Genomic DNA, 12,922 nt, shown 5'->3' with positions numbered 1-12,922 from the left:
AGGCTGGGCATGGGGCGTGAGGGTGCCTGAGACCTGGGGAGGATGGGGCGACCGTGACCTGCCGTGAGGAAGGCGATGGGAGGCAGTTTGGGAGCAGAGCAGGAGCTCAGCTTCAGGCGACGTCAAGTCTGAGACATGACTAGGTATCCGGGTGTCTAGCAGCATCCTACTAGATACAGAGTCTAGGAGATACCAAGACTGGAGACGTCAACCCGGGGGCCACGAGAATGGCTAAGACACCAAGAGAGTGAGTGCAGAGAAAGAACAGAAAGGGCCGAAGCACCAAGCCCACAGGAGCCAGCGGCAACAGGTGGGAGCCTCCAGAGAACAGAAAAGATGACTGAGAGGGAGCACCAGCGAGGGGCGCCCTGGGAGGGTCAGTGCAGCAGGCAGGAGGGAGCTGTCAGCTCGCTGGCCAGGCAAGATGAAGGCCGACAGCGGGCCCTGGGGCTCAGCCACGTGGAGGCCATTGGTGACCTTGATATGACCACTCATGTCAAGAGAGTGGTGGAGAGGAATCCAGAGCAGAGGGAAGGTGACATTCAGTCCAGTGAGCGTGGACAACTGTTTCAAGAAGTCTTGTTGCCAAAGGGAACCAAGGAATGAGGCAGAGGCTGAAAGGAGGTGTGAGTAAAGGAATCTGGATAGTTCCACATTCCACCACAAAAACAATCCGAGAGAACAAAGCCCAGGACACAGCCTCTTGCCAACAAGACCCCAAGACACAGGGAGCAGAGAATACAGCCCCGGATGGGACAAGCCCAGGCAGTCCTGGGTTCCTAGGTGCCCCCTGGGGGAGTGGTTCTCACTGAGAAGATGTGACCTTAAAGCCCCGTCCTCTCCCCTTGGACGCAGAGCCTGCTCCTGGGGTCTACCCCATCCCACATGCAAGGACAAGCAGGTGAGGGTGCTAGGTCTTTGTTCCTATTTATAGATGAGAAATGGAGACCCAGAGAGGGCAAGCAACTTGCCCAAGGTCACACAGCTAGTCAGCAGCAGCCTGGAGCTGCAGCCCGAAGTATATTTGCCCCAAAGCCCCTACTGTCTGGTCTCTCAATCCACATGCCTGATCATTGTACTGGTGATGACCACAACAATCCTAGCTGGAGTGAGAGTTGCCATTTTTGGATTCCTGAGAGAAGATAAATCCTGAGGCTGGTGCTGCTTCTCAGGCTCCCTCCACTCCTCGGTGTCCCCTCCCAGGGCCCTGTCTTAGAGCACCTGCCCTTGCCACCCATCCCCCTGTCCACGGTGAGTTCCCTCACCAGGGCTTGTGGTGACTGTGAATCTTATCCCCCATTGCATCCTTAATTCTCAGCTCCAAGCTTAGGACACAGTAGCTGCTCAATAAATGTTTGCTGATTGATTTGTCGAATGACTTCATTAAAACCTGTTGGAGGGTGAAGTCTGTGAGTCAGGGCTGGTGGGGGAGCAAGTGGTAAAGATCTCCTCTGGGCTCCATGAGCCCCTGGCTGCCCCCGGCATGGCTCTCACCACACTGTGTGGGGTGGTCTCAGCTGTTCCTGTCTCTGCCACCAGACAGAGGCCCCGGAGCGCAGGGCCTGGGACTGACCTTCAAGAACATCAGCTCTCAGAGAGGTGACATCAGCAACATGGCAGGGTGAGCTCACCCGGGACTCTCTCCTCTCCAACTTACAACCAAAAGGAGCAACCACATAGCCACAAAAGAATCCTAATAACACAGAGATCGTCAGAGACCCACAGCAGCCAAACGACAGAGGGCGCAGAGGCTGGAGCTGCCCTCGGAGGAGCTGGAATGGGGTAGGACAGAACTTCACTCCCACCCCTAGAGACTGGGATTTCTGCTGCAGGGGAGGGAAGGAGCAGGGGAGGGGCCACGCATCCAGGGATCATCCAGGACTCCCACCACCCATGCAGCGGAAATCCGCTAACAGGGGAAAGCTTTCATTTGAGGGGACCCCATCAAGCCAGGGCCCCGGGAGACCAGAGAGCAAGAGCTGATAGGAATCCAGGTCACCGTGAGTGAACGTGCCCCTCCTCCCTCAACCCGCCCTGCACACCCACCACCGGGGCTGAAGGCGGAGAGCTCAGAATGCGCAGCTCTTGACCCCCATCTAGTTGCGACAGGCTGTAACTGCAACCAAATAACAGCATCATGCACAAAAACTGCTCCTCTACCATCCAGCAATTTGTGAAACCTCCAGACCAAAGGGAAAACAATAAAAACACAGAAGTAGGTCCTGATGGCTTGGAAATAGGTAAGCTAAGTGACAATGAATTCAGAGTAGCTATCATCAAAAAACTCAATGAGGTAAAGGGAAATATAGAGAAACAAGTCAACGAGTTCTGGGGTTACTTCACAAAAGAGATTGAAACTATAAAGAAGAATCAATCAGAAATACTAGAGATGAAAAATACAATGGATCAGATAAAACAGAATATGGATTCCCTGAATGCCTGGGTAGACACCATAGAGGAGAAAATTAGCATAATTGAAGATAGACAGGCTGAATGGCTCCAGACAGAGGAAGAAATAGAGCTAAGAATTTAAAAACTGAAGAAAATCTCCAAGAAATTGCTGACTCAATGAGAAAATCCAACTTAAGAATCATCGGTATTCCTGAGGGCATGGAAAAGGAAAATGGAGCAGAAAGTGTGCTCAAAGAAATAATAGAAGATAACTTCCCAAATCTAGGGATTGAGGGAAAAATGTGTGTGGAGGAAGCTTTCAGATCTCCTAGATTTGTCAATGTAAAAAGACCTACTGCAAGGTATATAGTAGTAAAAATGGCAAAAATGAATGACAAAGAAAGAATACTCAGGGCAGCAAGGCAGAAGACAATAACCTACAAAGGAAGCCCTATCAGACTTCCAGCAGATTTCTCTACAGAAACCTTACAAGCTCGGAGAGATTGGAGTGACATATTCAAAACTTTAAAGTATAAAAATCTTCAGCCAAGAATAGTCTATGCAGCAAAAATATCCTTCAGATATGAGGGAGAAATTAAATCTTTTCCAGACAAACAAAAGCTAAGGGACTTCACAGCCACAAGACCTGCCCTACAAGAAATCCTCAAGAAGGCTCTCATACCTGAAAAAAGAAAAGAAGAGAGAAAGAGGTCACAAAACACAGAGTAGGGAGACAAATAGATAGAATCGGAATAGGATAGAAAATATTCAACTATAGCATTAGGATAAAGGGAAGGAAATCAACAAAGCAAAGACAATCTTATCACACTAACCACAAACTCACAACACAAGTGAGAATAAGAGATGAAAATAATAATTTAGGAGAGGAGGAGGAAAGGGACTGAAACAGTCTAGGCTAAGTAAGTAAGAGACCACCAGAAAATGGACTATGTTATATATGAGATTCTGAATACAAACTGCATGCAGGGTAGCCACTAAACTAAAAAACAGAACAGAGACACAAAACATAAATAAGGAAAAAGCTAAGAAACCCAGCATAAGAAATTGCAGAAGTCAATGGGTAGGCTAAAACACACAGGACGAGAAACAAAGTAAACGCAGGAAAACTGGAAAACAAGCAATGGAATGACAGCATTAAGCCCTCATGCATCACTACTCACCCTCAATGTAAACGGATTGAACTCTCCAATAAAAAGACACAGAGTGGCAAAATGGATTAAAGAACAAGATCCAACAATTTGTTGCCTCCAGGAAACACACCTCACCTCCAAGAATAAACACAGGCTCAGAGTGAAAGGGTGGAAGACAATACTCCAACCTACTAGCAAACAAAAGAAAGCAGGTGTCGCAATACTTACATCAGACAAAACAGATTTCAAGATAAGGCAGGTAAAGAGAGACATAGAGGGCCAATATATAATGATCAATGGGACACTGCATCAAGAAGAAATAACACTTATAAATACCTATGCACCCAACACAGGAGGACCAAAGTTCATAAAGCAACTATTAACAAACCTAAAAGAAGATATCAAAAATAACACAATAATAGTAGGGGACCTCAACACCCCACTCACATCAATGGACAGATCATCCAGACAGAAAATCAACAAGGAAACAGTGGAGCTAAACGAAAAGCTAAAACAGTTGGACATAATGGGCATGTATAGAACACACCATCAAAAAACAGCAGAAAACACATTCTTCTCAAGCGCACATGGAACATTCTCAAGGATAGACCATATGTTGGGAAACAAGGCAAGCCTCTACAAATTTAAAATATTGAAATAATAACAAGCATCTTCTCCAATCATAATGTTATAAAGCTAGAAATTAATTACAAGAAAAAAGCTGAGAAAGGCACAAAGATGTGGAGACTAAACAACATGCTATTGAACAAGCAATTGATCATTGAAGAAATTAAAGAAGAAATCAAAAAATACCTGGAGACAAATGAAAATGATAACATGCCATATCAACTCATATGGATAGAGCAAAAGCTGTATTAAGAGGGAAATTCATCGCAATACAGGCACATCTCAACAAACAAGAAAAATCTCAAATAAGCAATCTTAAAACTACACCTAACTGAACTAGAGAAAGAAGAACAAACAAAGCCCAAGGTCAGAAGAAGGAGAGAAATAATAAAAATCAGAGCAGAAATAAATGCTGTTGAAACAAAAAAGGCAGTAGAAAGGATCAGTGAAACAAAGAGCTGGTTCTTTGAGAAGATAAATAAAATTGACAAACCCCTAGCCAGACTTACAAAGAAAAAAAGAGAAAGCTCAAATAAACAAAGTCAGAAATGAAAGAGGAGAAATAACAACAGACTCCACAGAAATACAACGGATTATAAGAGAATACTATGAAAAACTATGTATCAGCAAAATGGATAACCTAGAGGAAATGGATAACCTAGAGGAAATGGATAAATTCTTGGACTCCTACAATCTCCCAAAGCTTAGTCAAGAAGAAGCAGACAATTTGAACAGACAATTCACAAGGAAAGAGATTGAAACAGCAATCAAAAGCATCCCAAAGAATAAAAGCCCAGGACAAGATGGCTTTCCTGGGGAATTCTACCAAACTTTCAGAGAGGATTTAATACCTATCCTTTTCAAGCTATTCCAAAAAATTAGGGAGGATGGAACACTTCCTAACACATTCTACGAGGCCAAATTCATGCTGATACCAAAGCCTGACAAGCACAGCACGAAAAAGGAGAACTACAGGCCAATATCGCTGATGAACATAGATGCAAAAATTCTCGACAAAATTTTGGCAACCTGAATTCAGCAATTCATCAAAAGGATCATACATCGTGATCAAGTGGGATTCATACCAGGGACACAGGGATGGTTCAACATCTGCAAATCAACCAACATGATACACCACATCAACAAATTGAGGAATAAAAACCACATAATCATCTCAATAGATGCAGAGAAAGCATTTGACAAGATCCAACAGCCATTTATGATAAAAACTCTGAACAAAACGGGCATAGAAGGGAACTACCTCAACATAATAAAGGCCATATATGACAAACCCACGCCCAACAGCATACTCGATGGGCAAAAACTGAGCGCCATCCCCCTGAAAACAGGAATGAGACAAGGATGCCCTCTATCACCACTCCTATTTAACATAACGTAACATAGTACTGGAGGTCCTGGCTAGAGCAATCAGGCAAGAAAAACGAATAAAAGGAATCCAAATAGGGAGGGAAGAAGTGAAACTCTCGCTGTTTGCAGATCACATGATCTTACATAGAGAAAACCACAAAGAATCCATTGGAAAACTTTTAGATATAATCAACAACTGCAGCAAAATTGCAAGGTATAAAATCAATTTACATAAATCAGTAGCATTTCTATACTCTAATAACGAACTAACAGAAAAAGAACTCAAGAACACAATACCATTCACAATCGCAACAAAAAGAATAAAATACCTCAGGGTGAATTTAACTAAGGAAGTGAAAGACCTATACAACAAAAATTACAAGGCTTTTCTGAAAGAAATGGGTGGTGACATAAAGAGATGGAAAGACATTCCACGTACATGGATTGGAGGAATAAACGTAGTTAAAATGTCCATTCTACCTAAAGCAATCTACAGATTCAATGCCATCCCAATCAGAATCCCAATGACATTCTTTACAGAAATAGCACAAAGAATCCTAAAGTTCATATGGGGCAACAAAAGACCCCGAATTGCTAAAGCAATCCTGAGAAAAAAGAACACAGCTGGAGGCATCACAATCCCTGACTTCAAAACATACTACAAAGCTACAGTAATCAAAACAACATGGTACTGGTACAAAAACAGGTGCACAGATCAATGGAACAGAATTGAAAGCCCGGAAATAAAACCACACATCTATGGACAGCTAATCTTTGACAAAGGAGCTGAGGGCATACAGTGGAGAAAAGAAAGTCTTTTCAACAAATGATGCTTGGAAAACTGGAAAGCCACATGTAAAAGAAGGAAAATTGACCATTCTTTTTCACCATTCACCAAAATAAACTCAAAATGGATCAAAGACCTAAAGCTGAGACCTGAAACCATAAGGCTTCTAGAAGAAAATGTAGGCAGTACACTCTTTGACATCAGTATTAAAAGGATCTTTTCAGACACCATGTCTTCTCAGACAAGGGAAACAATAGAAAGAATAAACAAATGGGACTTCATCAGACTAAAGAGCTTCTTCAAGGCAAAGGAAAACAGGATTGAAACAAAAAGACAACCCACTAACTGGGAAAAAATATTTGCAAGTCATATATCTGACAAAGGCTTAATATCCATAATATACAAAGAACTCACGTAACTCAACAAGAAAAAATCAAACAACCTGATCAAAAAATGGGCAGGAGACACGAACAGACATTTCTCCAAAGAAGATATACGGATGGCCAATAGGCACATGAAAAGATGTTCATCCTCGCTGTGCATCAGGGAAATGCAAATCAAAACTACACTAAGATATCACCTTACACCCATTAGAATGACAAAAATAACCAAAACAAATAGTAACAAATGTTGGAGAGCTTGTGGAGAAAAAGGAACCCTCACACACTGTTGGTGGGAAATCAAACTGGTGCAGCCACTATGGAAAACAGTATGAAGATTCCTCAAAAAATTAAAAATAGAACTACCATACGATCCAGCTATCCCACTACTGGGTATCTATCCAAGGACCTTGAAATCAGCAATTCTAAAAGTCCCATGCACCCCAATGTTCATTGCAGCATTATTTACAATAGCTAAGACGTGGAAGCAACCTAAGTGCCCATCAACAGATGATTGGATAAAGAAGATGTGGTGTATATATACACAATGGAATACTACTCAGCTGTAAAAAAGAACAAAATCGTCCCATTTGCAACAACATGGATGGACCTTGAGGGAATTATGTTAAGTGAAAAAAGCCACATAGAGAAGGACAATCTCTGTATGACTCCACTCATATGAGGAATTTAAAAATGTAGACAAAGAGAACCGATTAGTGGCTAGCAGGGGAAAGGTGGGGTGGGGGTGGACACAAAGGGTGAAGCGGTGCACCTACAACACGACTGACAAACAATAATGTGCAACTGAAATTTCACAAGATTGTAACCTATCATTAACGCAATAAAAATTAAATTAAAAAAAAAGAAGGGCCTTAGAGTGATATGAAAAGGTAACCCCTGATTTTATCACTCATTAGCCCCTAACCTTGGACAAGATGCCTAAATTCACTGAGCCTCAGTTGCCTCATCTATAAAATGGAGATGAGAATAGCTACCTGATAGAGCTGTGGTGATGACTAAATGTGCAGAGTATCTACAGTGGGGATACGACTTGTGGTCGGTAGGTGAGTAGTACTTATTAAATGGAAGTAAGTGGTACTAACTAAACGGAACAGTTATCACCATCTTTGGATCTTAGAGGGGAGGCAGGTGTACTGAGGTGTAAAGAGATCCGGATGGAGAGGTGGGGCCTGAGTTCAGCCCCAGTCCTGCCCCTGCCCCACTCCAGCCCTCAGCCTCCACATCTGTAGAAGCTGCCCCCTCGCAGGGCTGGCCAACCTCCAGCCTGTGGGCCTGTGATGCTGGGGCTCAGGGCTCGGTGACTGGCGGAGGGCTGCTCTGGAGGCCCTCTGTACCCTCCGTCCTCTTCTGCTGTGATGCTCCACGTGGTCTCCTAGCATCCCCGCCCCTCGGGACGAACCCTTCGGAGCAGCTGGGCTTGTTCTGGGCTCATGGAGGGCTCATCATTTCCAGTTGGGAACATAAGCACATGTGGCTGATACCATGACAGCTGTCTCTCCCTCACTCGTACTTTGCAAAGCACCTGTGATCCCCTGCTTTGCCTGGTCCTCCCAGATCCCTGAGAGGAGACTTCTTACCCTCTTTTTCAGAGGAGGAAACTGATCCTGGGCTGGACAGTGACTTGTCTGATGTCTCACAAAAAGTTGGGGCTGATTTGGGACTGGGGCTTGCCTTCCCAGCCAAAGACAAAAATTACCCCTTTTTCTTTGAACGCCTAGAACATCAGAGCTGAAGGACCCCTGGAGATCTAAGAATTGAAACCAACTCCCCTGTGTACATATGGGGAAACTGAGGTCCAGAAAGGAGTATGGACTTCCCTCGGTCCCACAAAGCAGCAGCAGCCTCCCTGGCCCTGCGGTCCTGCTGACCATGCTCAGTGTCACAAGAGTTCTGCAGATGGCCTGCAGGGACTCCCAGGAGACTCAAGGCCTTAGTAGGGCTGGCCTCAGACCAGGACAAGAGTCCTGTGGGGTGGAGTCCACACCTCTTTCTGTGCCATACTTATAGGGCCGACTTGGTTTAGATGTTTAGGTCTCCAGAGATCCTTCAGCTCTGATGATCTAGCTGGCAATAAAAATCATGAAATAGGTGATTTTTGTCTCTGAAGCTGGCCACGTCCCATCTTCCAACCCTGCCCCCAGGAGTGTGTGAGATGCCAGTGCCCCCACCTGCGAGTGGGTTAATGTGCCACCTTCCCTGGGGGAGACCATTTGTGTTTTTAGACTCAAGGGGATGGACACCGAGGACTAGATTGCTTGGCTCACAGAGTCAAGTTCATGGAGTTAATCTACTCCATGATATCATAATCCAAAAAGGTGGAGATGCCTTTAGCTGCATTAACAGACAAATGACAGAAATAGGGACAGTGATAGGAACCCAGGGAAGGGGAATGGAGGACTTCTGTCAGAGGCAGGGCTCCTTCAGCCCCTGCAGCCAAGAGTCACCCCCCTTACCCCTAACCTGGTCCTTCTTGCCTTCCTTCAGGACAAGCTCCCTGAAGACCCACCTGCCATGCTGCTCTGTTGGGGCTGAGTCACTGCCTCTTTGCAGATCATAAGGTTCTTACACCAGGGTCTTCACATGTCAAACATCTTGGGGAGCCCCAATTTCCACCGCAGCGTACACGGTCACCACTCCTGCTGCCTGTTAGCTTCCCAAGACTCTCGAATGGGGAGTGTCTCATATATGGCTCATTCCCTGTCAGTCCCCCTCAGGGCCTGAAGAAGCCACTTGGAAAATTCGATCTGTTCAGACCCTGGGGCTCTGGGGAGCTAAGGACAGAAAGGAAGGAGGGAATGAAGAAAAGAGGACCTGAGGGAGAAAGGGAGGGAGGGAGGGAGGATGTCTTCAGCACTCCGGACAGCTCCAGAGCTGGCTGGGACTCCCAGGAGGAAGGAAGGATGGGTGAGCAGTAAACAAACCAGCGTTATTGAACATCCACCGCGTGCCAAGCCCTGTGTTGGGCACTATTTGTACAACCCACTGAGACAGGTATCATTATTATTCCCACTTTACAGATCAGGGAAGTACAGCCCAGAGAGGTTGGTAATTTGACCAAGTGCACAGAGCTAGTAAGTGGCAGAGCTGACTACTGGTCCAGACTTCTGCTCATCACATCATATTGATTCTTTGGAAATTATAATGAAGGCTTTCCAATCTTCCCTTTTGCTGTTGACCTGTATATGGAGATAGACACCATAATCCAGTGGACTTTCAGCCCTTCCTCCTCACCCTGCTCTCTCCTACCGTGGTGAAATTAACCTTTACTAAGTACACGGACTATCTGCTCTGTGCTGGGGACTGCACACTCCCTCTCGTTTAACCCTCACAACAACCTTGTAAGTGGGTGTCATGTTTTGCTTTCTTCACACCACTTTATTCGGTCAACGACATTTACCGAACAACTACTGTGTGGCAGGCGCTGTCTACTTGAGATACATCCACAAACAAGCAAACAAAAAACAAAGACTTTTTCCCCCCTCACAGAGCTAACTTTCTAGCAGGAGTGGGGAGTGATGTGTGAGTCACCAAACAACAAACAGGATAAGTAAGTAGATTCTTTTTTTTGGATGTTAGAAAGAGATAGGTGGTATAAAAAAGAAAAAGAAGGGGAATAATGTTGTATTATAATTCAGTGTGTGTTTTCCATATTACTACACAAAATTTATAGTTATAATTTCTTTTTTTTTTTTTTAAGATTTTATTTTTTCCTTTTTCTCCCCAAAGCCCCCCGGTACATAGTTGTGTATTCTTCGTTGTGGGTCCTTCTAGTTGTGGCATGTGGGACGCTGCCTCAGCATGGTCTGACGAGCAGTGCTATGTCCGCGCCCAGGATTCGAACCAACGAAGCACTGGGCCGCCTGCAGCGGAGCGCGCGAACTTAACCACTCGGCCACGGGGCCAGCCCCTATAGTTATAATTTCAATGGCCAAGGAAAACATCAAGTGGATGTGTCCTAAGTTAGTAATTATCGTTTTGTCGGATATTTTTATGTAGCGCTAATCTTGTTGTGGAGGGATTTTAGGGCCCCTCTTGATGTCCCAGATATATGCCTGTTTGCTCTCAGATCCATTCCCTGACCTTTCCAAACCCGACTGGGCTCCCAAGCAGGAAGTTAGGGAGGAAGCTCTGCCCTGCAGGGGGCTCACCCAGAAAACTTCACTTCCCAGCATCCCTTGCCTCTGGCTTCTGGCTGGATTCAGCCAATATGAGACACTCACAGCAGACTGGAGGAGAGGAGAAAGGCAGAAGCCAGGAGATTTCTCCTCCTCTCTCTCTGTTTTAGACAGTGTCCTAGTGACGGCTATGTCCCCTCTCTGTTCTGACCTCTTCAGACACCCCTCTCTATGTGGCCCCAATTTCTGGGCTCGGGTACCACCGCCTCCTTCCTCCCTTTGTCCCCCCCACCCCCTGAGGAGGGAGAGCTTCCTGCTGTTGCCAATCTCTGAACTGCTTCATATCCAACACCTTTGTAATCACACCCCCCCCCCCCCATTCTAATTTCCCACTGTCGAACTACTGGAGAGGACTCTGTTTTCCAGAGGGTACCCTGAGGGATACACTACATATCCGAGTTGTTTGCAATTTCTCACCATTAAGAGCAATTCTTTAATAGATATCATGCTTCTGTCATCTTTTGAATTTTTTCCTTATGATAAACCCTCAGGAATAGCCGTACTGGATCGAAGAATATGAATATTATTAAGGCTCTAGTTACATGTTAATTCATATTGCAAGTTCCAAAAGATGTATTAATATCAAGATAGTCTTCAGATAATTGGAAACATTTGAATATGGACTGAACATTAGCTGATACAAGGTTATTCTTGTTTTTTAGATGTCATAATGATGAGATGGTTATGGAAGAAATTAGCCATTTTTTAAAATATGCATACTTGAATGTATGTAGGGGGAAATGACATGATGTCTGGGATTTGTTTTGAAATTATTATACAAAAAGAGAAGGATAAAATAAAAATGGAAAAATCTTAATTTTTGAATCTAGGCCTTGGTTGTGCTTGGGTTCATTATACTGTTCTTCCTACTTTTGGCTATGTTTGAAAACTTTCACAACAAAAGAACGTAGTACTGATACCAATTAACAATGTAGGTTTCCAGGTTTCACCATCTCCTCCTCAGCATTCAGTATTCTAATTTTTTCTAGTTTAACCAGCATTTTTTAAAACCATGCACTGTACTAGTTTTCTATGTTGTATAACAATTATCACAAACTTAGTGACCTAAACAACACATGTGTACCACGGTCTCTGTAGGTCAGAAGTCTGGGCACGCCTAGCTGGGACCTCTGCTTGGGGTCTCACAAGCTGCAATCAAGGCTTCAGTGAGGCCTGAGTTCTCATCTGGAGGCTCAGCCAGGGAAGGATCCACTTCCAAACCCCTCAGGTTGTTGGCTGCAGGATCCATGGCAGCTTGCTTCTGCAAAGCCGGCAACAGAGCCAGTCTGCCAGCAAGATGAGTCTTATCTAACGTAAAGTAATCTAACATAACGCAATCGTGGGAGTGACACTCCAACACCTTTGCCATATTCTATCGGTTAAAAGCAAGTCACATGTTCCACCACATTCACAGGGAAGAGATTATACAGGGCTGTCAACCTGGAGGCAGAAGTCACGGGGGCCACCTTAGAGTCTGTCCACCACGTGCATATAATAGTAGGAGAAATTGACAGCCTGGAGATGTCAAAGATTTGAGTAACATCCCACAGGGAACTGGGTCAGGGCTGGAGCCAGAATCCAGGCCTCTCTATGTACATCATCACCACCTACTTCATGGCTCTGCCAAGTGGAGGAGAGCCAGAGCCACATTCTTTCCTTCCCTCCACACCTTACCCCTGCCTTGCCAGGAGCCATGACCCTTGGTTGAGGGACACAGCCAGCCCAAGACAACCCTGCATGGAAGCAGCAATGGAAATAAATATCTCGACCTCACTCCTCCCTCCCTTTGATCTGCCAGGGCTCTCCTTGGCCAAACCCAACCAGACGCCAACAGGCATAGTGTTCTGATGATGTTTCCCAAACAACCCAGCCTCCCAGGTCAGAAAGCTCAGTGAGGAAGGGTGGAGAGATCACCTGGCAGGCAGAGGGAAGATATCTGTCATGGTCCACCCCTTTGCCTCTCAGCATTCACTCTTGCCCTTCATCAGGGAAAAGTGTTGTCTCTATGATAGAGGACCTGCG

Source organism: Equus caballus, chromosome 7, assembly GCF_041296265.1.
Source record: "Equus caballus isolate H_3958 breed thoroughbred chromosome 7, TB-T2T, whole genome shotgun sequence".
Classification (NCBI taxonomy): domain Eukaryota; kingdom Metazoa; phylum Chordata; class Mammalia; order Perissodactyla; family Equidae; genus Equus; species Equus caballus.
Note: the sequence above shows the minus strand (reverse complement) of the source record.